The sequence below is a fragment of the Schistocerca americana genome, chromosome 6, assembly GCF_021461395.2.
Source record: "Schistocerca americana isolate TAMUIC-IGC-003095 chromosome 6, iqSchAmer2.1, whole genome shotgun sequence".
Classification (NCBI taxonomy): Eukaryota; Metazoa; Arthropoda; class Insecta; order Orthoptera; family Acrididae; genus Schistocerca; species Schistocerca americana.
In genome coordinates this window covers 77,523,477-77,549,393 of record NC_060124.1, presented here as the reverse complement: position 1 = coordinate 77,549,393, position 25,917 = coordinate 77,523,477, and the positions used below count along the sequence as shown (strand labels likewise).

The 25,917-nt window shown below is 45.1% G+C and overlaps 1 protein-coding gene and 1 pseudogene across 1 annotated transcript in view; both read left to right on the top strand.

The window, feature by feature from the left end:
• LOC124619806 (ATP-binding cassette sub-family G member 4) overlaps positions 1-25,917 on the top strand; it is a 378,218-nt gene that overhangs the window by 30,136 nt on the left and 322,165 nt on the right. The gene's annotated exons all lie outside the window — the stretch shown is intronic.
• Positions 20,646-20,763, top strand: LOC124620401 (annotated as a pseudogene).

Sequence of the window (25,917 nt, the reverse complement as noted above, 5' to 3'; positions counted from 1 at the left end):
TTCAAAGTTTTACTGACCTTCTAAGTAGTCAGCAGTACTGTGTATAACCCGTTGCCAGCGATGTGGAAGTCGTAGGATACTCTTAGCAGAGCCATTTGTGTTGACAGTTCAAGCTGTGCGGTCTATTGCCCGATGAATTTGTAGCAGTTCTGAAGCGAATGCCGTGAAGTGTTTCCTTCAGTTTAGAAATCGAGTTGAACTCACGAGGGCTTAAGTCAGGGGAGTGCAGTAGGTGGTATAGCACTTTGCAGCCCCATCAGTCAAACAAATCAGTAACAGCTTGCACTGTACGTGCTTGAGCATTGTCCTGCAAAATGATGGTCAGGTCCTGCAGAAAGTGTCATCACTTCTGTCTCTAAGCTAGTCTAGGTTGTGTTCCAAAAGTGAACAGCACAGAGACAGAAGTGATGACACTTTCTGCAGGACCTGACCATCATTTTGCTGGACAATGCTCAAGCACGTACAGTGCAAGCTGTTACTGATTTGCTTGACTGATGGGGCTGCTAAGTGCTATACCACCTTCTGCACTCCCCTGAATTAAGCCCTCGTGAGTTCAGCTCGATTTCTAAACTGAAGGAAACACTCCACGGCATTCGCCTCGGAACTGCTACAAATTCATCGGGCAATAGACCGCCCCGCTCGAACTGTCGACACTCGCTGGCAACGGGGTTATACAAAATGCTGGTAACTTCTTTGAAGGGCAGAAAAACTTTGAAACACGTATCTATTTTGTACGAGCTGTAAATAAATAGTTGCCACTATTAAAGCTCCAACCCTCGTAGTAACTGGTTGCGAATGTTGGTTGGCTTACAGCTTCAACAGATTGCGTTACTAGTCTGACATACTACCTAGGAGTCTGTGACATGCCATAGCTAATAATAGTAAACAAAATTATTTTATTGACGTGTAAAGTTAAAGATTTTATCGAGGAAGAAACGCAAATGCCACAGGAGGTCGTTGTTTTTACAGTTTCCAGCTGTCTTTAGCTTGGTCTTTTATCGCTTCATTTTTCTATATCGTCAGATGTTTGAGCGCAGCGAAAACAAGACTCCTTAGAAATTACAAGATTTATAATTGAAACTACAGCCAATCACAAGGATGATTTAACAACGTTTATTTCGATCAAACCATGACCGATTTCGGATTTTGTTTTACAAATCCGTCTTCAGATGGTTGTTTCGTTGTTTTCTAGCTGGAGGCTCGTTTTGTATCCGTTTCTGGTTTGCTTCACTGGGATGTACAGAAAATTTTTTGCTCACAATTTGGCAAAGTTTACGATAGATTTATTTCTTATGACCTCTATCAGAGCATTTATAAAAAGGTTCTACAGTTATTAAAACGTGAAATGTGGTGAAAACATTCACCTTAATCAGTATTTTCCTTGTGTTTATTTTTCTACGGGATGTTCCCAGTTTGTATAAGACGTTCCTAAGATAACCATTTCCGCATCTTGAACCCAAAGGTGTATGGTAATTCCCGTAATAAATTCTTTTGTATAGGGAATAGACGGTTGATTGGCTTAAAGTAAAGTTTCCCTACTTACGCACAGACATTTTAGGTACACCGACGGCATTTTTCCTTCTGATGTCTAACAGTCGGCGTGGCTGGGGTCTCCACATCTGGCAGGATCTGAGTTCACCGGCTCAAGATTTAATTTTCCTTTTTAGAGCATTCCTTGCGCGCTAAGTGGTGGGAGTAGATCACACCAAAGCAGCATCGGCTCGGTAGAAGGATAGGCGGCGATATACAATAGATGTAATGCTGGTCTTGTTGCAACAAGTGTTTCGCTGCACCCCACGCAGCGCACGTTGTTCAAGGGACTCCCCAACAGACGATCCCTACGTGTTACTATGTTGCCCCAACGACATCCGCAATGAGTCCTGGAATGGGTACGAGGTCATACACATTGCATCGTGTATGAATAGGTAAGTTCATGAGTCACATTTCATGTTGTACCAAGTCGAGGGTCATGTCTGGATACGGCTTCATAGAGGCAAGGCCGGCCACGGTGGTCTCGCGGTTTTAGGCGCGCAGTCCGGAACCGTGCGACTGCTACGGTCGCAGGTTCGAATCCTGCCTCGGGCATGGGTGTGTGTGATGTCCTTAGATTAGTTAGGTTTAAGTAGTTCTAAGTTCTAGGGGACTGATAACCACAGCAGTTGAGTCCCATAGTGCTCAGAGCCATTTGAACCATTTTGAGCCATAGAGGCAAGTGGCTGCTCGAAAGATGCACTGTACTGCGGACGCAAGCAAATGGGGCCAGTACTATGCTATTGGAGACGTTTACCAGGGCTTCCATGGGAACAGTGCAGTTGTACTCAGAGGGGTGAGTGATCTCCAGTGGAGATACTGCTGACAATGAAGAATGCTGTATTCAATCTCATTTACGATCCTAGCAGAGCGTCTCCGAATTCGTTCAATGAGTGATGTTACCCCTATTTCATAAGGATTTCAAACACTGCACCAGTACTCTAGGACTGGTCGCACTAGCGTCTTGCAAAAAGCTAAGCCGTCTCTAACACTGATTTTACGTGATGGTTCCATTTCATATCGCTTCTTAGCATTCCTACTACATACAGGGTGTTTCAAAAATGACCGGTATATTTGAAACGGCAATAAAAACTAAACGAGCAGCGATAGAAATACACCGTTTGTTGCAATATGCTTGGGACAACAGTACATTTTCAGGCAGACAAACTTTCGAAATTACAGTAGTTACAATTGTCAACAACAGATGGCGCTGCGGTCTGGGAAACTCTATAGTACGATATTTTCCACATATCCACCATGCGCAGCAATAAAATGGCGTAGTCTCTGAATGAAATTACCCGAAACCTTTGACAACGTGTCTGGCGGAATGGCTTCACATGCAGATGAGATGTACTGCTTCAGCTGTTCAATTGTTTCTGGATTCTGGCGGTACACCTGGTCTTTCAAGTGTCCCCACAGAAAGAAGTCACAGGGGTTCATGTCTGGCCAATAGGGAGGCCAATCCACGCCGCCTCCTGTATGTTTCGGATAGCCCAAAGCAATCACACGATCATCGAAATATTCATTCAGGAAATTAAAGACGTTGGCCGTGCGATGTGGCCGGGCACTATCTTGCATAAACCACGAGGTGTCCGCAGTGTCGTCTAAGGCAGTTTGTACCGCCACAAATTCACGAAGAATGTCCAGATAGCGTGATGCAGTAATCGTTTCGGATCTGAAAAATGGGCCAATGACTCCTTTGGAAGAAATGGCGGCCCAGACCAGTACTTTTTGAGGATGCAGGGACGATGGGACTGCAACATGGGGCTTTTCGGTTCCCCATATGCGCCAGTTTTGTTTATTGACGAAGCCGTCCAGGTAAAAATAAGCTTCGTCAGTAAACCAAATGCTGCCCACATGCATATCGCCGTCATCAATCCTGTGCTCTATATCGTTAGCGAATGTCTCTCGTGCAGCAATGGTAGCGGCGCTGAGGGGTTGCCGCGTTTGAATTTTGTATGGATAGAGGTGTAAACTCTGGCGCATGAGACGATACGTGGACGTTGGCGTCATTTGGACCGCAGCTGCAACACAGCGAACGGAAACCCGAGGCCGCTGTTGGATCACCTGCTGCACTAGCTGCGCGTTGCCCTCTGTGGTTGCCGTACGCGGTCGCCCTACCTTTCCAGCACGTTCATCTGTCACGTTCCCAGTCTGTTGAAATTTTTCAAACAGATCCTTTATTGTATCGCTTTTCGGTCCTTTGGTTACATTAAACCTCCGTTGAAAACTTCGTCTTGTTGCAACAACACTGTGTTCTAGGCGGTGGAATTCCAACACCAGAAAAATCCTCTGTTCTAAGGAATAAACCATGTTGTCTACAGCACACTTGCACGTTGTGAACAGCACACGCTTACAGCAGAAAGGCGACGTACAGAATGGCGCACCCACAGACTGTGTTGTCTTCTATATCTTTCACATCACTTGCAGCGCCATCTGTTGTTGAAAATTGTAACTACTGTAATTTCGAAAGTTTGTCCGCCTGAAAATGTACTGTTGTCCCAAGCATATTGCAACAAACGGTGTACACTCCTGGAAATGGAAAAAAGAACACATTGACACCGGTGTGTCAGACCCACCATACTTGCTCCGGACACTGCGAGAGGGCTGTACAAGCAATGATCACACGCACGGCACAGCGGACACACCAGGAACCGCGGTGTTGGCCGTCGAATGGCGCTAGCTGCGCAGCATTTGTGCACCGCCGCCGTCAGTGTCAGCCAGTTTGCCGTGGCATACGGAGCTCCATTGCAGTCTTTAACACTGGTAGCATGCCGCGACGGCGTGGACGTGAACCGTATGTGCAGTTGACGGACTTTGAGCGAGGGCGTATAGTGGGCATGCGGGAGGCCGGGTGGACGTACCGCCGAATTGCTCAACACGTGGGGCGTGAGGTCTCCACAGTACATCGATGTTGTCGCCAGTGGTCGGCGGAAGGTGCACGTGCCCGTCGACCTGGGACCGGACCGCAGCGACGCACGGATGCACGCCAAGACCGTAGGATCCTACGCAGTGCCGTAGGGGACCGCACCGCCACTTCCCAGCAAATTAGGGACACTGTTGCTCCTGGGGTATCGGCGAGGACCATTCGCAACCGTCTCCATGAAGCTGGGCTACGGTCCCGCACACCGTTAGGCCGTCTTCCGCTCACGCCCCAACATCGTGCAGCCCGCCTCCAGTGGTGTCGCGACAGGCGTGAATGGAGGGACGAATGGAGACGTGTCGTCTTCAGCGATGAGAGTCGCTTCTGCCTTGGTGCCAATGATGGTCGTATGCGTGTTTGGCGCCGTGCAGGTGAGCGCCACAATCAGGACTGCATACGACCGAGGCACACAGGGCCAACACCCGGCATCATGGTGTGGGGAGCGATCTCCTACACTGGCCGTACACCACTGGTGATCGTCGAGGGGACACTGAATAGTGCACGGTACATCCAAACCGTCATCGAACCCGTCGTTCTACCATTCCTAGACCGGCAAGGGAACTTGCTGTTCCAACAGGACAATGCACGTCCGCATGTATCCCGTGCCACCCAACGTGCTCTAGAAGGTGTAAGTCAACTACCCTGGCCAGCAAGATCTCCGGATCTGTCCCCCATTGAGCATGTTTGGGACTGGATGAAGCGTCGTCTCACGCGGTCTGCACGTCCAGCACGAACGCTGGTCCAACTGAGGCGCCAGGTGGAAATGGCATGGCAAGCCGTTCCACAGGACTACATCCAGCATCTCTACGATCGTCTCCATGGGAGAATAGCAGCCTGCATTGCTGCGAAAGGTGGATATACACTGTACTAGTGCCGACATTGTGCATGCTCTGTTGCCTGTGTCTATGTGCCTGTGGTTCTGTCAATGTGATCACGTGATGTATCTGACCCCAGGAATGTGTCAATAAAGTTTCCCCTTCCTGGGACAATGAATTCACGGTGTTCTTATTTCAATTTCCAGGAGTGTATTTCTATCGCTGCTCGTTTAGTTTTTATTGCCGTTTCAAATATACCGGTCATTTTTGAAACACCCTGTACTTACTCAATGTGACATGCTGAAGATGTACACCACTAATCTTGTACCGTCGGGTTCTTTCTCTTTGTTACAGGCATTGTGCAGCATTTATCCACATTTAAACATAGCTGTCATTTATTATACTAGCTAAAAATTTTACACAAATCTTTCCGCATTTCCTTAGAACTGTCCGACAACGATCCTTTCCTGTGTACAGTAGCATCGCCAGTGAACAATCTTAAAGTGCTGCTAGTCCCGTTTGATAAGCCTGTGTTTATTGGGATCATCGGCGGTCCTATTATGCTTGCTTGGGGCGCGACTGTTGATAACAGGTGCGGCAATGAACTGGGCGATTTGGCAGCCCTGAAAATAGCACGTTTCGCTAGAAATCAGAAAACGGGAGTGGTGCCATCTGGAGAACAAATCTTTGCCATTGGCCCTGCTATCGATGTTTAGTTCAGAAGGGGTCGTGTACCGGTGAACAATATGCTGTTGCCGTGAAGGTGTTTTACAGAAACAGCGACAGCTATGTGGCCGCGCAGCGTGTATTTCATGCTCATTACAATCTCTCACGTCAAGCCTCAGTGCCGTAGGTACACGCCGTCAAAGTGTGAATACGTAACTTTGAGGAAACGTGTGATAGGTGCGAAAGAGGGGTAGAAGCGCACAACGCGTGTGCACACCAGACAATATTGCAATAGTGGAAGAAGCCTTCAGCTGAAGTCCCAGGCCTTTTGCACGTAAACATGCGCTCCAACTTGACATATCGGATTGCAGTGTAAGGCGAATATTGCACAAGGAACTGAAATACTACCCATACAAACTACAGATAGAGCAAAAAACTAAATGTGGACTACCTCCCAAAGAGACTGCATTTTTGTAGGGAATTCTTGGAACACATGGACGACATCCTAGGTCTATCTGACAATCTGATCACGAGCGATGAGGGTAGCAAGGAAAACTTTTGATACTGGTCACATGAAAATCCTGAAACGCTTCATGAAGCTCCACTTCACTGTCAGGAAATTGGTAGTGTGGTGTGGCGATCATCGCTTGGAGAACGATCGTGGCAATGCTGTTACTGTGAGTACAGAACGTAGTGTTCGCAGGCTGAACCATTTCCCAGTGCAATAGTTTGCTTATCTCGTAACTACATACACATTCTTCCAACAAGGCAGGATCACTTGCCACACCTCGCAGCACTCCATTAAAGTGCTACAGAATATCTTTCCCGGTCATATCATCTCCGAGATCAGGGGCAATTTCTGGCCTCCAAGATCCCCTGATCTTTGAATGTCTTATTTCTTCCATTCGTGTCATTTGAAATCTCAGATCTTGTGGTGTGACCCATCCAGGAACTGAAGGATCAAATGTGGGAGGAAGTTAATTGAGTTCCAATGTCACTTCTGCAAGATGTGATGTCTTCCGTAAAAGACTTGAAACGTGTATAAAGGAAAATGGCAGCCTCCTACTTGATGTCATTTTCAAATGATGGACATTTTAAATTGCTAGCAGCATAAATTCATGTTGTATGTATTTTATATCGCTGTGGATAGATTTAAATCGCTGATGGATGTTTCACAATTGCCCGTTTCACTGCCGCACCTGTTACTTTAGTTTCTGTTGAATATTTACCAGTATAGCTTGCCGGAACCATTGGTCAAAAATTCATCGAGGCAACTGCACATATGCAAAGATACTCTGCTGTAGACGATGTGCTACAGTGTCGGATGCCTGTCGGAAATCTAGGAAGGCATCAACTTTTCAAAAGATATCTTAGATGAATAAAAACAAGCTGTGCTTCACTCGATCGGTATTTCCTGAATATATTTCCGACTTTTTCAATGAAACATGCTTTCTTCCAGGAATGTTACAGTGGTTGAGGTTAGGATGAGCTCCAGGACGCTGAGACAAGCGGTCCTCAGTGATGTTGGTCTGCAATTCTGTGCATCCCAGCTTTCAGCCTTCTTGCAAACAGAAGTCAACTGCGCTCTTTTGTCGTCAATAGAGACTTTTCGCTCTGCAAAAGATTCGCCAAAAATGAGCGAGTTCCGCTGCTCATCCATTGTAAAACCTAAGAGGAATATATAATCTAATAATACAAACGTAATGAATATGAAAGAAGTTTCTACCACTGTTGCAAGCATTGTGCTTTCTCTTGTCCTGTATGCCGTGTCACTTACTATGCTCCTACTACGTCACTGGTGTATTCCAGGAATAAGTTCACGCCGGCCGAAGTGGCCGTGCGGTTCTAGGCGCTGCAGTCTGGAATGTGTTCTCTAAACACATTGTAGACAGAATATTGGTATAGTGTTAAAATGGTCTCAGAGTTTTATGATTGCAAGAACATCTCTCGTGGATACTTAGTGTGTAGTAGACGCTGATTATTTGTCTTAGTGTGAAAGGTGTAGGCACGCATGGAGCCAACTGGAACTGTAATGCGTTCAGGAAACCTAACTTTCATCCGAGATTAAAAGAATGTAAATTAAACTTTCCAGCTCTGAAAAACTGCTTCAGATAAGTTAGGAGAACCTCAGTTATCTTGCGACACATCCTACGGCCTTAACCAACAAAGCCCTTACAATCACACGGCTTGTTTACAGTTACAGACTATGTTGTGCTCATCGAATGCTGATAAGTGCTTTTGGAATATTGGTCAGCAATATTTTTTCATCAGGCTGTTGATATGGATTTCGGATTTTCCGAAACGTGGCGTATCGCAAAGAACTTCGTAAGAAAAACGATGATATAAGAAACGAGGCCGAGTTGGATGACGGCCTTCTGCAAGGGAAGTCGGAGCTCGTACAATTGATATTCATGCAGGAGATAACTTTCCAAATTACTTCGTAAGTTAGTTCACAACGATTGGTGCCTTTGTAATACGATCTTATCTAAATCAAGTGTGATGATGGTGACTTCCGACAGTGAACAAAATAAATGTCGGCACACCTTTTCTGTTTCAGAGAATTCAATCGATTTTTGAATGACGCTGCAACACTCTTACACCTGCATGCACATCCAAATGCTGAAGACGACTATACACTGCAAGGCTATACACTGAAATTGATTGAATTTTTGTCGAAAATACGGACTAATATCGGATGACGAAAGGAAAGATTGCGTAGACCGCGATGGGTCGAAATCTGTAAAGGTTCGTACGAAGAGTATCGATAGTGAAATACCTTTACAATTTCGTTGTGGAAACTGTGGTAAACGAACGACTATCAGGAAAAATACACGGTTCGACTATTCAAAATGATCGATCCAGAGCAGCATAAATCTTGTATCTTTCTGTATTAGGGACTACACCCTGCAAGCAACAGCATCGGAAACTGACTTATGTATCAATATCGTGTGCCACCATTCCGGGTTTTGTAGAGAAGTCTGTCATGTAATGGTGACAAACGACAGTGTACCTATCGGTGGACCAAATAAAATTGTTGATGTGGACGAGTCGCAGCCGGCCGGAGTGGCCGAGCGGTTCTAGGCGCTACAGTCTGGAACCGCGCGACCACTACGGTCGCAGGTTCGAATCCTGCCTCGTGCATGGATGTGTGTGATGTCCTTAGGTTAGTTAGGTTTAATTAGTTCTAAGTTCTAGGGGACTGATGACCTGAGAAGTTAAGTCCCATAGTGCTCAGAGCCATTTTGACGAGTCGCACATAGCAAGAAGGAAAAACCAGAGGGGACGACCTTCAAAGAATGAAATAGAACATATTTGGGTATTCGATGGTATAGATCGAGAGTCCCGGAAATGCTTTGTAGTAAGAGTGTTCTCCAGAGAGAAGGTAACTTTAGTCGGTATGATAAAGCACTTTATACTGCCGGGTAGCAAAGTTATTATAGACGGCTTTCAGTCCTACAAGACATTAAAAGCAGAAGGATTCAGCCACGAGTCCATGAACCACTGTGTAGAGTTCGTGTCTTCAGATGATCCCAGTGTGCACACTCAGAACATTGAGCGGCTGTGGGAAACAGTGAAATCTTCAATTAAATGAGAAGGGCATCCAGGAGAAAGAGACCAACTCTACTTGTTTCAGTATCTGTATTTCCATAACTTATGCTTGCAAGAAAAAGTTGACATACGTAACCACCCATATTTTTGAGTGATATAGGCAGAGTCTATACAGGTTGCGGCAAAAAGGGAATGCTTCCCGTAGAATACACATCAAATGGACTTCCTCATGACGACAACGTAGATGACGAGTGAGGTAAGTCATTTCCTTTGTAATTCCTTTGTAATTACAAGTATTTTAGTCTACGTTCTTCTTTGTCGTTGCTGTAGTGACCACTGTAAACACTGCTCATAACTCCCGCCACCACAGTCACGTGATCGATTTAGAATCGCACGTTCGATATCCATCGTTTGGGGCCCGCGGCTCTGATAGACAACATTCTTGGAAATTATCATCTCAACAGACGTTTTAGGTTGTTGCAGGTTATACTGTCGTTTATTGTGTGCCTAAATTTACACCTATATGAACACGTGCGAAACTCAGATTGCCCTTTTCTCACACGATATCCTACATACCATGGATGGGTGTGTCGTTAAAAGCTGGGCAGACTGTCGTTCGACTTGCGTAGTACTTACTACGACGGAACCACACTACACAAAAACTCCTTCGAACAATATTAACGTTAGCTTCGTTGATCACAGCGAGAGGAGACGGCGAAGAATACACGGCTTGTTCGATCGTTCCGGTCTTGCAACTGAAAATAACATGCAGAGAACAAAACATCAGAGTTATCTCGTAATCTTTGCAGGAACTAACTACCAGCACGGAAGATACAAAAAAAATGAAAAGCATAATCAAAGAACAACAAAGCCAAAACACACACATATAAAAAACGGCGCCTCTGCTGGCTGGCTGGCTGGCTGGGAATGTAGGAGGCGTGATTGTTTCAAAACACACGCACATGACACGCGCGATGCAACACTACGCAACTGCGCGATGTCGCTACAGAGGGCAACGGACAGATTCCATTTTCCTACATTTTCGGAAAGCATTTGACATTGTTCCCCACCGCAGAATGCTGACGAAGGTCGGAGAATACGGTTTAATGTTCAAATATACGTAAGTAGCTCGAAGACACAAGGGCCCCCAGGGAAGTGTGATAGGACCGCTTTTATTATCTATATCCATAAATGATCTGATGAACAAGGTCAACATCAATTTACAGTTGTTTGGTGATGCTGTGGTGTACGGGAACGTGTCGGCGTTGAGTGACTGTAGGAGGATACATGATGGCTTAGGCAAAATTTCTAATTGGTGTGATGACCTGCAACTTTCTCTAAATATCATGCGGATGAGCAGGGAAAAGAGTCCTGAAAAGTTCGAATACAGCATTAGTAGGGTGCATATTGACACAGTCACATCGATTAAATATCTAGACGTAACGATGCAAAGCGATACGAAACGGAAAGAGGAGCGTCGTGATAGGGAAGGAGAATGTTCGAGTTCGGTTCATTGCGAGAATTTTTAGGAAAGGGTGGTTCATCTGTAAAGGAGAACGCATATAAGACGCTATTGCAACCTATTCCTCAGTATTGCTCGAGTGTTTGGGATCCGCACTACATCACATTAAAGGAAGGCACAAACCGGTTCACAGAGGGATGCTAGATTTGTTACCGGTGGGTTCGAACAACACGCAAGTGCTACGGAGATGCTTCGGGGACACAAATGGGAATCCCTGGAGGGAACGCGACGTTCATTTCGAGGAACATTACTGAAAAAAATTAGAGAACCGCCACTTGAAGCTGACTGCAGAACGATTCTACTGCCGCCAAGGCACATTTCGCGTAAGAACCAACAAGATAAGATACGAGAAATCAGGGCTCATACCGAGGCGTATATGCAGTCGTTTTTCCCTCGCTCTGTTTGCGAGTGAAACTGGAAAGGAAATCAGTGGTAGTAGTAGTGCAGGGTACCCTCCGCCACGCACCGTACTGTGGCTTGCGGAGTATGTATATAGATCTAGATGCAGATGTAAAGTCATTAGAAGGTCAAGCCCAACTGCAAAATCATTTGCAAAAGATATCTGCGCTGGGCCAAAAATTGGAAATCGTCACTAAAGAATAAAAAGTGTGAGGTACTCCACATAACTACTAAAAAACTTCCGTTGTACGATAAATCACAAAAATCTAAAAGTTGCCGATTCAACTGAATACCAAGAAATTACAAGTACGAACAGCATAACTTGTAACGATCACATAGGTAATGTTGTGGGGAAAACGACACAAAGACTGCCCTTTATTTGCAAAACATTTTGAAGATTCAACAGATCTTCTAAACATATAGCCTACGGTTGTCCGCCCTGTTCTGGAGTACTGCAGCGCGATATGGTATGCTTATCAGACAGGCCTGACGGAGGATATCGAAAAAGTCCAACGAAGGGCAGCTCGTTTTGTATTATTACAACACAAGCGAGGGAGTGTCGAAGATAAGATGAGCGAATTGGGCTGGCAATCATTGAAACAAAGGCGTTTTTCGATGCGACGACATCTTTTCACGAAATTTCAACCACCAGCTTTCTTCCCCGAAAGCTAAAATATTTTGTTGGCGCCCACGTACATAGGAAGAGATGATCGTGCTAATAAAATATGAGAAATCAAAGCTCGCACGAAAATATTTTGGTGTTCACAACGCGTTGTCCAGATTGGCACGGTCGAGGAATAGTCTGAAGCTGAGTCGATAAACCCTCTGGCAGACACTAAACTGTGAATTGCAGAGTAATAACGTAGCTGGAGATATACAGTACTTCCAAGAAGCTCTCCCGTAGATAAAAAAGTCTGTGACTATCCGTACTGCCCTACTATGTGTGTTTAAGTTCAGTACCCTGTTATACCTCTCTGGTTTGAATACCGCACAGCTGACAAATATTCTAAACTGGGAACCACATGTGATTTGTAAGCAGTCTTCTTTATAGACTGACTACGTTTTGCCAGTATCAAAGCAATGAACCGACGTCTGCATCTGCTTCACCTACAACGGAAGCTATCTGATCATTCTATTTAGCATCATCACAAATTTTTACACACATGTATTTGTATGAGTTAACTGGCTCGGAGCACTATGGGACTTAACATCTTAGGTCATCAGTCCCCTAGAACTTAGAACTACTTAAACCTAACTAATCTAAGGACATCACACACATCCATGCCCGAGGCAGGATTCGAACCTGCGACCGTAGCAGTCCCGCGGTTCCGGACTGCAGCGCCTAGAACCGCACGGCCACCGAGGCCGGCTATGAGTTAACTGTTTAAATCTATGACTTATTAATATTGTAGTCACAGGATGCTAGTTTTCCGTGTTTTGTTAAGTGCGTAATTATGCATTTCTGAACATTTAAAGCAATTTACCAATCTGTGCACCCCTTTTCAATCTTATCAGGATCTGGCGGATGTTTGTGTAGCTTTTTCAGATAATACATCGTTACAGATAACTGCAATGGTAGCAAAAAGTCTTAGGCGACTATCAGTATTTTCTGCGAGATCATTAATGTATAACGTGAACAACAAAGACGCCACCACACTTCCGTGGGGCATGCCCGAGGTTGCTTCTAGATCTATCGACGACCCTACGTTGTCCGTACCAAGAAATCATCAACCTAGCCACAAGTTTTCCTTTATCCACGTCATAAAGTTTTCTTCTTTTTTATATAAAGCCGCCACTTTTTATTGCAGACGCGAGCATTTGAATCGCAAACACAGTGATTTATTTATAATGCACAGGAAATTGCTCGACGGAAACTGGAATTTCCTCGCCTCGCCACCCGAATGGCTGTGAATGACGATCAGTGTGTGTGGACGAGCGTTATCGTGCTGGAATATGTCCCTGAGTTGGCATACTCACTTCATAGCTCCATATGGTTTCCGTGGCGTACACTGTAAAAATCGTACTGATTGTTTGTCTTCGAAGCCATTTACAATGTTAGACGGCAGATGCTCATAGCAGATATGTATAATGAACTTAATCTATTCCCACTTGTAAGACATCTGGAAGCAACAACAAGTAATAGCATTAGTAATTATTCACAGGAATGTGAATACTTCCACGCAAGTACACGTGATGTTACTTTTATTCACGACCGGTAACTTCAAGGATTGGCGAGGTTGTGAGGATACGGAGTAAACGCCTGTACTCTGATGCAACCTTGTTTATGCTGCTTCAGATGTAAGATAGACTGCAAACGGGAAATTTAATTCCACCAACCATCGGTATCAGCTGACGTCATTTATAATATAGTTAGATTATAGTCCTGCGTCTAGTGGTTCAAATGGCTCTGAGCACTATAGGACTTAACTTCCGTGGTCATCAGTCCCCTAGAACTTAGAACTACTTAAACCTAACTAACCTAAGAACATCACACACATCAAAGCCCGAGGCAGGATTCGAACCTGCGGCCGTAGCGGTCGCGCGGTTCCAGACTGTAGCGCCTAGAACCGCTCGTCCACTCCGGCCGGCTGCAACTAGTGCATGAGATCCTTTTATTTGGTATTCTTGCTTATGGCTCTATCAGGCTCTCTCAGTGTGTGTGTGTGTGTGTGTGTGTGTGTGAGAGAGAGAGAGAGAGAGAGAGAGAGAGTCCCGCTCCGAACTAATTGGGACCTGTTACTGTTCGGTTTAGCGGGAAGGCGGCTTTCATGAATAATATCAATATATTGGCTTGTTAAGCGTAAATTAAGTGCGGGGGATCTGCTAATGAACTTCGACGATTCATAGCGCAGATGGCCTACCTATTCCTCTCCCTCGCACGTTCCAAACATCATTGCAGATTTATTGTTAAGCCTTGTTCTGTGACTGTTGAGTGACTTTACCGAGTCAATGTGCCTTTTTTTATTTATGTTCATAGTCGTCTACGTCAACTGTTAAACATTAAACATGGCAAGTAAACGACATCGTTAAACGACTACGAGGGTTGCCCAGAAAGTAATGCGCCGCATTTTTTTCTCAGCCGAAAACAACGCTAGGAATGCGAAACGTTACAAGCGTATCATTCGAAGTCTGCTGAATGTGTGTGTGTGTGTGTGTGTGGTTTGAGGTTTTCGGGCGCTAAACAGCGTGGTCATCAGCGCCCAAACGCATAGAAACAGGAACACATGCGGTGAAGGGACGAAGACGGACAGCGAACAAGGAGAACGGTTAAAAGACACAGACCTGACGCAGTTACAAATCCTCACATACAGAGGCAAAACAAGAGGAGAAGAAACGCACTAAAAAAGGAAAGGAAACACAAGGAAAAGAGAACAGCAATCGAAGTGAAACAAGTAGGTAATCGTGACTGGCGGACCTCTTACCTAAAGCCTGGGTGAGCCAGTCACCCAGCAGCACATTAAAATCCTCTCCCTAAAATCCGAGGCAACAAATTGGACAGGACACAAAACCGTAAGACCTTAACCACAGTCGTTGCGTCGTCTTCCAAAATAGAGGGCAAATCCGGTGGCAAGGAAACCACCGCCCTCTGGTCAGAGAATAAAGGACAGTAATCTGGACGCCACAAGCACTGCAGATTGGAGGATGCTGCCGCCGGAGTAAAAAACCATGCGTTAAGGGACTGTGCCCGATGCGGAGGCGAGTGAGGAGAACCTCATCCCGCCTGCATGACTGGTAGGACGTACGCCATGGCCGCGTGGTGGCCTTGACCAGACGCAACTTATTTTCACCGACTGCCAGCCACTCCTCTTCCCATTGACGCATAACACGAAAACGCAAAAGGGAGGTAACAGCATGGAGGGGGACGGCACATTCAAGAACGTGAGGGAGGGAACATGCATCTTTGGCAGCCACATGCGCCAGTTCGTTTCCCCTAATACCCACGTGCCCCGGCACCCGGCAGAAAGAAACCTCCTTCCCCTGCCGTTGCAGGTGGAGTAGGGCATCATGGATGTTCTGGACGACCGTATCCGCTGGGTACAAGTGTTGCATGGTCTGAAGGGCACTCAGGGAGTCGGAACAGATGAGGAACTTACGACTGGGAACACATCTCACCTGCTCCAATGCCCGCAAGATCGCAAACAATTCGGCATCAAAGATGGTAAACGCCGCAGGAAGCCGTAACTTGACGACTCGATCAGGGAAAACAACAGCACAACCAACAGAGTCCCCCTGTTTAGAGCCATCCGTAAATACTGGTACATGGTCGGGATGCTGCTGTAAAATATCGGAAAATAAGGAGGTAAAAACAAACGCAGGAGTGCAGCTCCTCCGGTCTGAAAGGACGCTGGGCCTCTGGAGCAACCAGGGAGGCAGGCGGGTAAAACCTTGTCGTTTGTGGGCCACACGCTCCACACCAAGGGACTCAAGCAAATGCTTGGCACGAATCCCAAATGGTCTGCTGAATGAGCGGGCCGTTTCTGTCACTTCCAACAGGTAGCGTAGCTGCAGAACAGTTTCAATATGGCGTCCTTAGGTGATGTACGTCACAAACAATGTGCCCTCATTGAATTTCTCGCTGCAGAGAAAGAAATTTTAGGGAATATTCACAGACGCTTGAGCAAAGTCTGTGGAGCATCTGCTGTCGAAAGAAGTATAGTCAGTCGCTGAGGACGGAGGGCGAGGTCATCAGAAGGCGGCTCGGCGGAGCTCCACGATTTGCCGCGGTCGGGGAGACCATCCACATCCACGGCTGTCACACCTGACACGTTGCAGCGAGCTGATGTTGTCATTCGCGAGGATAGACGCATTACGACTCGGCAGTAGGCGCTGCATCTGTCAGTCAGCAAAGGAAGTTCACACAGTGAAGCACTGGCTCCGCCACCAGAACAAGGATTAGTACCGGCAGGGCAAACACGCTCTTGTTTCGCACTGGAATAAGGCCATAGAAATGGATGGAGCTTACGTGGAAAAATTAGGATCTGTAGATAAAACACCATTCTTTCGTTCATGTAATTCTCATTATGTTCAATAAAAAATTGTTGAAGAAAGAAAATGCGGTGCATTACTTTCTGGGCAATCCTCGTAAGTCAAAACAAAAACCTAAAGTGTTAAAAAGACTGGAGAAGGGAAAAAGTGCTGCTAAAATATCACCCGAATATGACGTCGAAATATCAGAAATTAGTGACTGAAAAACAATCACGTTAAACTGAACAGTTCTGCTCTGCTTTAAGTGAAATAACTCTTGAAAAGCGGCAAAAAACGACAGTGTCTTCATATGAAAAACTTGACGTGGCCTTATTCTTGTGGTTAACTCAAGAAAAACAGAAAGGAATCCTGATTTCTGGTCCTTCGGTGAAAGAAAAGGCGCCTCAAGCGTGTTCAAAGCTTATGGGTGGTGACCCATCATTTTTAGCTACCTGTGGTTTTTTGGATCGTTGGAAGAAAATACACGGAATTTGACAGCTTACGATTGCTGGGAGGAATCGATCAGCTGGCAACGAAGCAACTGCCAATTACCCAAAAGAATTTAAAGACTTTGCTTCTTCTCAAAACTGTTAACCGCAGCAATTTTACAACGTGGATGAAACCGGACTGAATTTTGAGGCTTTGCCTGCCAAAATTCTTGCTTCGCAAGAGGAGTTGTCTGTCCCAGGGCTTAAAATGGACAATGTCTAATTGGCTTAGTTTGCGGCAACGCGTTGGCAACAAATTTCCTCTGATAGTAATAGGCAAATCGGCGAAACCACAGGGGTTCAAAAAAAGACACTTCCAGTGAATTTATAATCAGAAAATAAATCAGAAAATGAGAAAATAAATTTTATTGGTAATAAGAATAATGCTTGGATGGAGCGCGACTTGTTCAAGGAACGGTTCGAGCACCAATTTGTCCCTAAAGTGGCTGCATTGAATACAGAAAGTGGACTTCCTAATCGTGCTCTGCTGTTTATACACGATGTTCCGTTCCACCCAGAAGAAACGAAACTTGTTTCTGGAGACATCTAAACAGCTTTTCTGTTACCGAATGTAACGTCAATACTTCAGACTATGGACTAGGGTGCGTTGCAGGCCATCAAACAGATATACAGAAAAATGGTGCTTCGCACCTTACTTGAAGAGGATGAAAATGAGATCACAATGCTACAATAAATTAGGAAGAAGTGATTTACTGCTTGGCTAAAGCATGGCGTAACACCAGTAAATGCAAATTACAAAAATCATGGAAAAATCTCTGGCCTACATTGGAATTTGCTGAAGCAACTTTTACACCAGTTAAAGACTGTGAGCTTGTTCCACTAGTCAAGAAAATTTCTGGCTGTGAAAACACAGAAGAAAGCTGTGTTGAGCAGTGGGCTGCTATCTTCAAAAATGGTTCAAAGGACTCTGAGCACTATGGGACTTAACTGCTGTGGTCATCAGTCCCCTAGAACTCAGAACTACTTAAACCTAACTAACCTAAGGTCATCACACACATCCATGCCCGAGGCAGGATTCGAACCTGCGACCGTAGCGGTCGCGCTGTTCCAGACTGTAGCGCCTAGAACCGTCGGCCACCCCGGCCGGCGACATGTACTGTATGTACTGTATTGTAAGTAACCAGCTTTCATTCCAATTTGGTTTCAGGCCTTTTTAATCAAGTTTAGTTTCTGTGTATGTCTCCATTTTACTTCTTTGTACAATAATAAATGAACATTTTTTTCACGAATGTCTTTTTAATTTCTCTTGTTTTTAAGTTAAAAAATCGGTATTTTTTCTGAATTCTGTTCAGATTAGGAGGATTTTCGGAATAGCATGATTCGGAATAGAGAGACTCTACTGTTACAATTTTAATATCTTCCCAAATCAAATAATGTAACAACTCAGGCACCTCGTAATAGCTATCCAAAGGGAGAGTCAATAAACTTCACTACATGAAACTAGTTTTGCATCGTGAGCCTAACAAATGATCACTTGAAGGTTGAATACTCAAGTTCAAATACTAGATTTTATACGCTTACAGCTTGCCTTTTTTCACGCCCTCATTTGCACTGACTTCAGTGGCATTGTTTTTTTCTACGTCTTTTGCAGTGAGACTGGTAACTCGCGGGAAAGATCCACCCTACCACTTAAGTTCGCTCTGGATAGTTACCCCTACATATTTTACGGCAGACGCCGTCTCCAGCTGTTTGTCATTAATAGTGTAGCTGTTCAGTAGTGGATTTCTTTTCATATGTATGCGCAATTTATGTTACATTTATTTACGTTCGGAGTCAACTGCCAGAGTCTGCACCATTCATCAAGTCTCTGCAGGTCTTTCTGCAAATTCTCACTATCTTGTGGCGTTGCTACTTTGATATAGACAACTGCATCATCTGCGAATACCCTTAAAGACATCCGACGCTTTCTACTAGATCATTTATATAAAAAATGTTGTACAGCAGCGGTCCTCTCACACTTCCCTGTGGTACTCCGGATGTTACCTTTACCTTTGTCGATTTAGCAGGGGAAAAGCAGACACAAGACCCAGGTTCATCGGAAGAATCTTAAGGAAATGTAACTCATCCACGAAGGAAGTGGCTTATAAGGCGCTTGTTCGTCCGATTCTTGAGTATTGTTCATCTGTCTGGGATCCCGATCAGGTAGCACTGATAGAGGAGATAGAGAAGATCCAACGAAGAGCAGCGCGTTTCGTCATGGGATCGTTTAGCTGGCGAGAGAGCGTTACGGAGAAGCTAAACAAACTCCATTGGCAGACATTACAAGAGAGACGATGTGCATCATGGAGAGATTTACTATTGAAATTTCGGGTCAGCACTTTTCAAGACGAGTCAGACAACATATTACTTCCTCCCACATATATCTTGCGTATTGACCACGAGAAGAAAATTCGAGAATTTTGATCCAATGTATAGGCTTACCGACAATCATTCTTCCCACGCACTATTCGCGAGTGGAACAGGCTTGGAGGAATCACATAGTGGTACCGAAAGTACCTTCCGCCGCCACACACTATTGGGTGGCTTGCGGAGTATGATGTAGATGTAGATGTAGAATAACAGGTGTCACGCTACAATGATGACTACAACCTTATAAATTTTTTCCAAAACAATAGAACCTACAATCTTCACCAACAAATCCAGGGCATTAGCTACATATCATCATATTTTTAATCTCTAATTTAGAAATAAGCAACTCTAGAGCACATACTTTACCATTCGTCTAGTTACCTGGGTTCACAGATGATGACTGCCAATTTAGATCTCACGAACCCGAAATTTCTATCAAGAAACTGTTTATATCCCCACTAGCCCCGTTATGTAAGTACTAGGAGTACCTGTTCGGAGTGATTTACTGCCGAATGAACAAATAAGCCTAACCAACTGGAAGACAGAAGTCTTATGAACGTAGATGCTAACACTGCAAATTGGACAATAGATGGTGTGGTGCGTCTGCTGATGTAGAGGTCTTCAAGACTGCAGTCTGTGTTTTTAATTTGAAGAGCACAGTCGATCAGCTAGTGAAACAGTGCTGTTCCAGTTACGGAATGAGCACACGTGACTTCTGTGCGGGGACAAGCGAACGGAACCTGTAGCGAAGCTGACAGGTTGCATCGTGCCAAGTACCCACATAGAGTGTTCTAGTGATTTCGTACCACTATACAACAGCAGAGGACGACACTGAACTGTACGGACACCCAAAAAGACAGGGGAGAAACAGTTCTGGTTCGCGCGATTGACTTGAGTAAATTCCACTCACCACTCCATCCATCAGTCAGCGTGCGCAGTAATTCGTATTATTTTAATACAGGAACACCAGCTGCACACCTAACAGCCACAGAAAGTGTAAATTTGACTTCAGATCTCGCATCGTGTTGCTGCAGTCTTATGTGCTTGTCCACACTTTGCTACATGTAAACTTCCCCCAGGTGAAGAATGTTTCACAACAGCTGGAATGCTCAGCAGTCGCAATAACCACGTGTGGAGCGTTCAGAATCCGCGCACTGCAGTTGTGAAGATTTGCAGTTATCTAGTGGGAGCAACCAGTGATCGGTTGACAAGCCTGTAACTGTTTGCCTGCGCCAGTATTCTATCCATCGTAACTCTGATAGACTGCTCCTTGTAAGGTCATGTGGAAAGAATTATGCACGATACCAGTCAGTTGGAAGAGGACTGCGAGAAAATTCCCTCTGACTGTGACTTTCTCGGATAGCACTGGGTTCTTGGATGGGTATGACCGAACTTTTGTGCAGTGATGTAATAACTAGGCCAACGGCCTTGCCGCAGTGGTAACACCGGTTCCCGCCAGATCACCGAAGTTAAGCGCTGTCGGGCTGGGCTAGTACTTGGATGGGTGACCATCCGGTCTGCCGAGCGCTGTTGGCAAGAGGGGTGCACTCAGCCCTTGTGAGGCCAACTGAGGAGCTTCTTGATTGAGAAGTAGCGGCTCCGGTCTCGGTAACTGTCATACGGCCGGGAGAGCAGTGTGCTGGCCACATGTCCCTCCGGTGACGCCTGTGGAGTGAGGATGACACGTCAGACGTTTTTTTTTTACTTTTTTTACGCTTTTACGATGTAATAACTATATTGAAGGTAGGGGGCACCGCTTTAAACAATTGTTATGAATGTACGAGAGCGTGCTGAAAAGTAACGGCTCCGAATTTTTTATGTGAAAACTCTTAAAGCTTTTTAAATAAAGCAGACTTTGTTAACATTCTTCGTCTTTATTCTTCACGTCTACAAATTAATTACTCAAATGGTTCAAGTGGCTCTGAGCACTATGGGACTTAACATCTGAGGTCATCAGTCCCCTAGAACTTAGAACTACTTAAACCTAACTAACCTGAGGACATCGCACACATCCATGCCCGAGGCAGGATTCGAACCTGCGACGGTAGCGGTTGCGCGGTTAATGTCTGAAGCGCCTAGAATCGCTCGGCCAGAGATGCCGACTTAATTACTCAACGCAGGCAACCTGGTGACTAAAACATTTCTAACAACGAAAGACTACTTCGTTGATAGCATCACTGCACAGTGTTTGACTTTCTTGAAGACACAACCTCAACCCTGCTTCGCTTAACCACAATCGAATTGAAGTCCTCGAAGGCGTTCGTTAAGTTTTGGAAAGAGAGGAAAATCGGATGGGGCCAAATCGGGACTGCATGGAGGATGATTCTCTGCAGTCGCTCGGCCGTGCTTCTCTATTCTGCGCTCGGCACTCAGCACACAATGCTACACAGCTGAGGAAGTGAAAGTAGCCTCTCGGACAGAAAAAAGATGAGAAAAGCTCGGCAGGGAGCCTGGCTAAGGCCAGCAGTGGAATAAGGAGAGTCATCTCGCGGCATGCTTTTCTCTGGTCCGCCGAGTGAAAGTACCGCCGTAACCTAAATGAGTTGACGGACGAGAGTAGATGGTCAGTGGATACATAGTGTTCTACTGTAAACATTCGCAGCTAGATTTATTTTGGCGAGAAATTTAAAAAAAAATATGTCGTCACCTGCACTTATTTTAAAGCCTTCATCTTCTACTGAATGGGACAAATTCCAACTACTGGCTGAAAAGGACTACGCTCTCCTGCGACCCACAATCTCCCTCAGATACAGTGGAAAAAAGGTCACAGGAGGCTCAGTCCATGGTGATTAACTCTCTCATAACCTTACTAACAACGAGATAAAACCAGTAACACATTTTTATCAGTTGACACTGTGCAGTTTTTTGCTCCGGAATACCAAATACGACGACAAAAGTTCTTTAAGTTTTTGCGTAAGGCTGACAAGAAATTTGCAGTAAAAATTATACTAAAATAATTGTGTTTTCTGTTGTTTTTAGAAGGGTTTTAATGACGTTCAAAAGTACAACAAAAAGTTTTGGTATTACCATGTTCGCTTATTGTCATGTCTGTCTCTCTACGCCAACATGCAAATGCCGCCATCCGATGTTTAGACGACTGTGAACGTACTGGACTTGTTTGGTATGAATCATAGGAAAACACGATAGAAGTAATGCATCTCTGCCACGATCCCTTCGAAAAACCTGTAATTTTGTTCCTTTCTTTCCCTGCAGGTTCGGTTTAATAGCACGATGTAAAAGATAGAAGACCTGTCAGAAGATGATAATTTTCAATTAAATATTTAGTAATGCTTTAGTCAAAAAAAATCCTCTCTTTGTTATAACGTAGATCTTTTAGACAGCTACCAGTCATTACACGGAATAGAAACTTTTTCCAAGTCTTGTAATGTAAGAAAACTGTACCAACAGCCGTTGCTTTGATAGTCATATTAGGCAACCAGTTTCAACGTGTGAATCACGCCATCTTCAGGCCTGTCGCATGAACGACACCAAGTATCATTCATACATGTGTAAGATAAGGCACCAATATTCTTATCTAGTTCTGTGGACTTCAGAGTTTCAGGAGCATGTGTGCTCTTCACATATTGGCACCTTGTCTTATACATGCACGAATGATGCTTGGTATCATTCATGCTACAGGCCTGAAGATGACGTGATTGGAACGTCGAAACTGGTTGCCTAAGGAAGCAATATCAGAATAACGGCTGTTGGTCAAGTACGAGGGCAGTTCAATAAGTAATGCAACACATTTTTTTTCTCGGCCAATTTTGGTTGAAAAAACCGGAAATTTCTTGTGGAATATTTTCAAACATTCCCGCTTCGTCTCGTATAGTTTCATTGACTTTCGACAGGTGGCAGCGCTGTACGGAGCTGTTAAAATGGCGTCTGTAACGGATGTGCGTTGCAAACAACGGGCAGTGATCGAGTTCCTTTTGGCGGAAAACCAGGGCATCTCAGATATTCATAGGCGCTTGCAGAATGTCTACGGTGATCTGGCAGTGGACAAAAGCACGGTGAGTCGTTGGGCAAAGCGTGTGTCATCATCGCCGCAAGGTCAAGCAAGACTGTCCGATCTCCCGCGTGCGGGCCGGCCGTGCACAGCTGTGACTCCTGCAATGGCGGAGCGTGCGAACACACTCGTTCGAGATGATCGACGGATCACCATCAAACAACACAGTGCTCAACTTGACATCTCTGTTGGTAGTGCTGTCACAATTGTTCACCAGTTGGGATATTCAAAGGTTTGTTCCCGCTGGGTCCCTCGTTGTCTAACCGAACACCATAAAGAGCAAAGGAGAACCATCTGTGCGGAATTGCTTGTTCGTCATGTGGCTGAGGGTGACAATTTCTTGTCAAAGATTGTTACAGGCGATGAAACATGGGTTCATCACTTCGAACCTGAAACAAAACGGCAATCAATGGAGTGGTGCCACACCCACTCCCCTACCAAGAAAAAGTTTAAAGCCATACCCTCAGCCGGTAAAGTTATGGTTACAGTCTTCTGGGACGCTGAAGCGGTTATTCTGTTCGATGTCCTTCCCCATGGTCAAACGATCAACTCTGAAGTGTATTGTGCTACTCTTCAGAAATTGAAGAAACGACTTCAGCTTGTTCGTAGGCACAAAAATCTGAACGAACTTCTCCTTCTTCATGACAACGCAAGAGCTCACACAAGTCTTCGCACCCGAGAGGAGCTCACAAAACTTCAGTGGACTGTTCTTCCTCATGCACCCTACAGCCCCGATCTCGCACCGTCGGATTTCCATATGTTTGGCCCAATGAGGGACGCAATCCGTGGGAGGCACTACGCGGATGATGAAGAAGTTATTGATGCAGTACGACGTTGGCTCCGACATCGACCAGTGGAATGGTACCGTGCAGGCATACAGGCCCTCATTTCAAGGTGGCGTAAGGCCGTAGCATTGAATGGAGAATACGTTGAAAAATAGTGTTGTGCAGCTAAAAGATTGGGGAATAACCTGGTGTATTTCAATGCTGAATAAAACAACCCCTGTTTCAGAAAAAAAATGTGTTGCATTACTTATTGAACTGCCCTCGTATTATCACATTGAATCGACCAGCAGCCGTCCCACGCTCCTGAGGCGAAGATGGAGTAACATTTATTTATTTTCCAAGACTTTTAGCGTTTGATTACGACCGTCCAAGGACATTACTCGTCTGCAGAAAACAGCACGTCAGCCAACCATACGATGGTGCTGCTTATGCTACGTAACAAATTGTTTAAGTTTGCTGAGGACACTGAGGACCTTATTGCGCTTTCTCGAGTGCAGTGTCCGACATGAGTACTGCTGCTGCGCCGCGTATGGTCCTTGGTTGTGAGAGCATGTTTACCAGCCAGGCTGGACTTCGTCTCCGTGGAGTGGAGTAAGGGTAGCGAGATCGACTGCCTCGCGGCCTTTATCTGGCGCCGCTGATGACCTGCTGCCTGGCGCTGACCTATTTCAGACACGGTCGCGAACGGATGTGAGCAGCGGCCGAATGATAGCTACACGCCTGGGAAGAGGCTATATTTAAAAATTCGAACCTAATAATGTTAGGTGAGGATCTCAAATAAGACAACTTTACTGTTGACTTATTTCACAATGCGTTTCAAAGGTTTAAACTTCCATCATCAGGTAAATTTATATGCGTTACTATGACATCTGTCGTGATGATGGAGGTTTCGACCTCTGAAACGTGTTGTGGAATAAATAAACAGTGACTGGTAACAGTAAACTTGTTTCATTCGATATCAGTGACAGTCACGGTATAACGTACCTGTACTCTCCAGTGTATAAAGAGGTTTTTGTGAAACGTGTACCTAATATTCGTAATTAATGGGAACAAGGCATTTCATCCGAAGGTCAGTGCTTACCGATAAAATATACACGGGACATTTCATAAATAATGCACACTAATTTTTTTGGTACGGAATATCAGACCAGCTGTGTGGCTGGATTGAAGAGTTTTTAGCAAACAGAACACAGCATGTTGTTCTCAATGGAGAGACGTCTACAGACGTTGAAGCAACCTCTGGCGTGCCACAGGGGAGTGTTATGGGACCATTGCTTTTCACAATATATATAAATGACCTAGTAGATAGTGTCGGAAGTTCCATGCGGCTTTTCGCGGATGATGCTGTAGTATACAGAGAAGTTGCAGCATTAGAAAATTGTAGCGAAATGCAGAAAGATCTGCAGTGGATAGGCACTTGGTGCAGGGAGTGGCAACTGACCCTTAACATAGGCAAATGTAATGTATTGCGAATACATAGAAAGAAGGATCCTTTATTGTATGATTAGATGACAGCGGAACAAACACTGGTAGCAATTCCTTCTGTAAAATATCTGGGAGTATGCGTACGGAACGATCTGAAGTGGAATGATCATAAAAAATTAATTGTTGGTAAGATGGGTGCCAGGTTGAGATTCATTGGGAGAGTCTTTAGAAAATGTAGTCCGTCAACAAAGGAGGTGGCTTACAAAACACTCTTTCGATCTATACTTGAGTATTGCTCATCAGTGAGGAATCCGTACCAGGTCAGGTTGACAGAGGAGATAGAGAAGATCCAAAGAAGGGCGACGCGTTTCGTCTCAGGGTTATTTGGTAAGCGTGACAGCGTTACGGAGATGTTTAGCAAACTCAAGTGGCAGACTCTGCAAGAGAGGCGCTCTGCATCGCGGTGTAGCT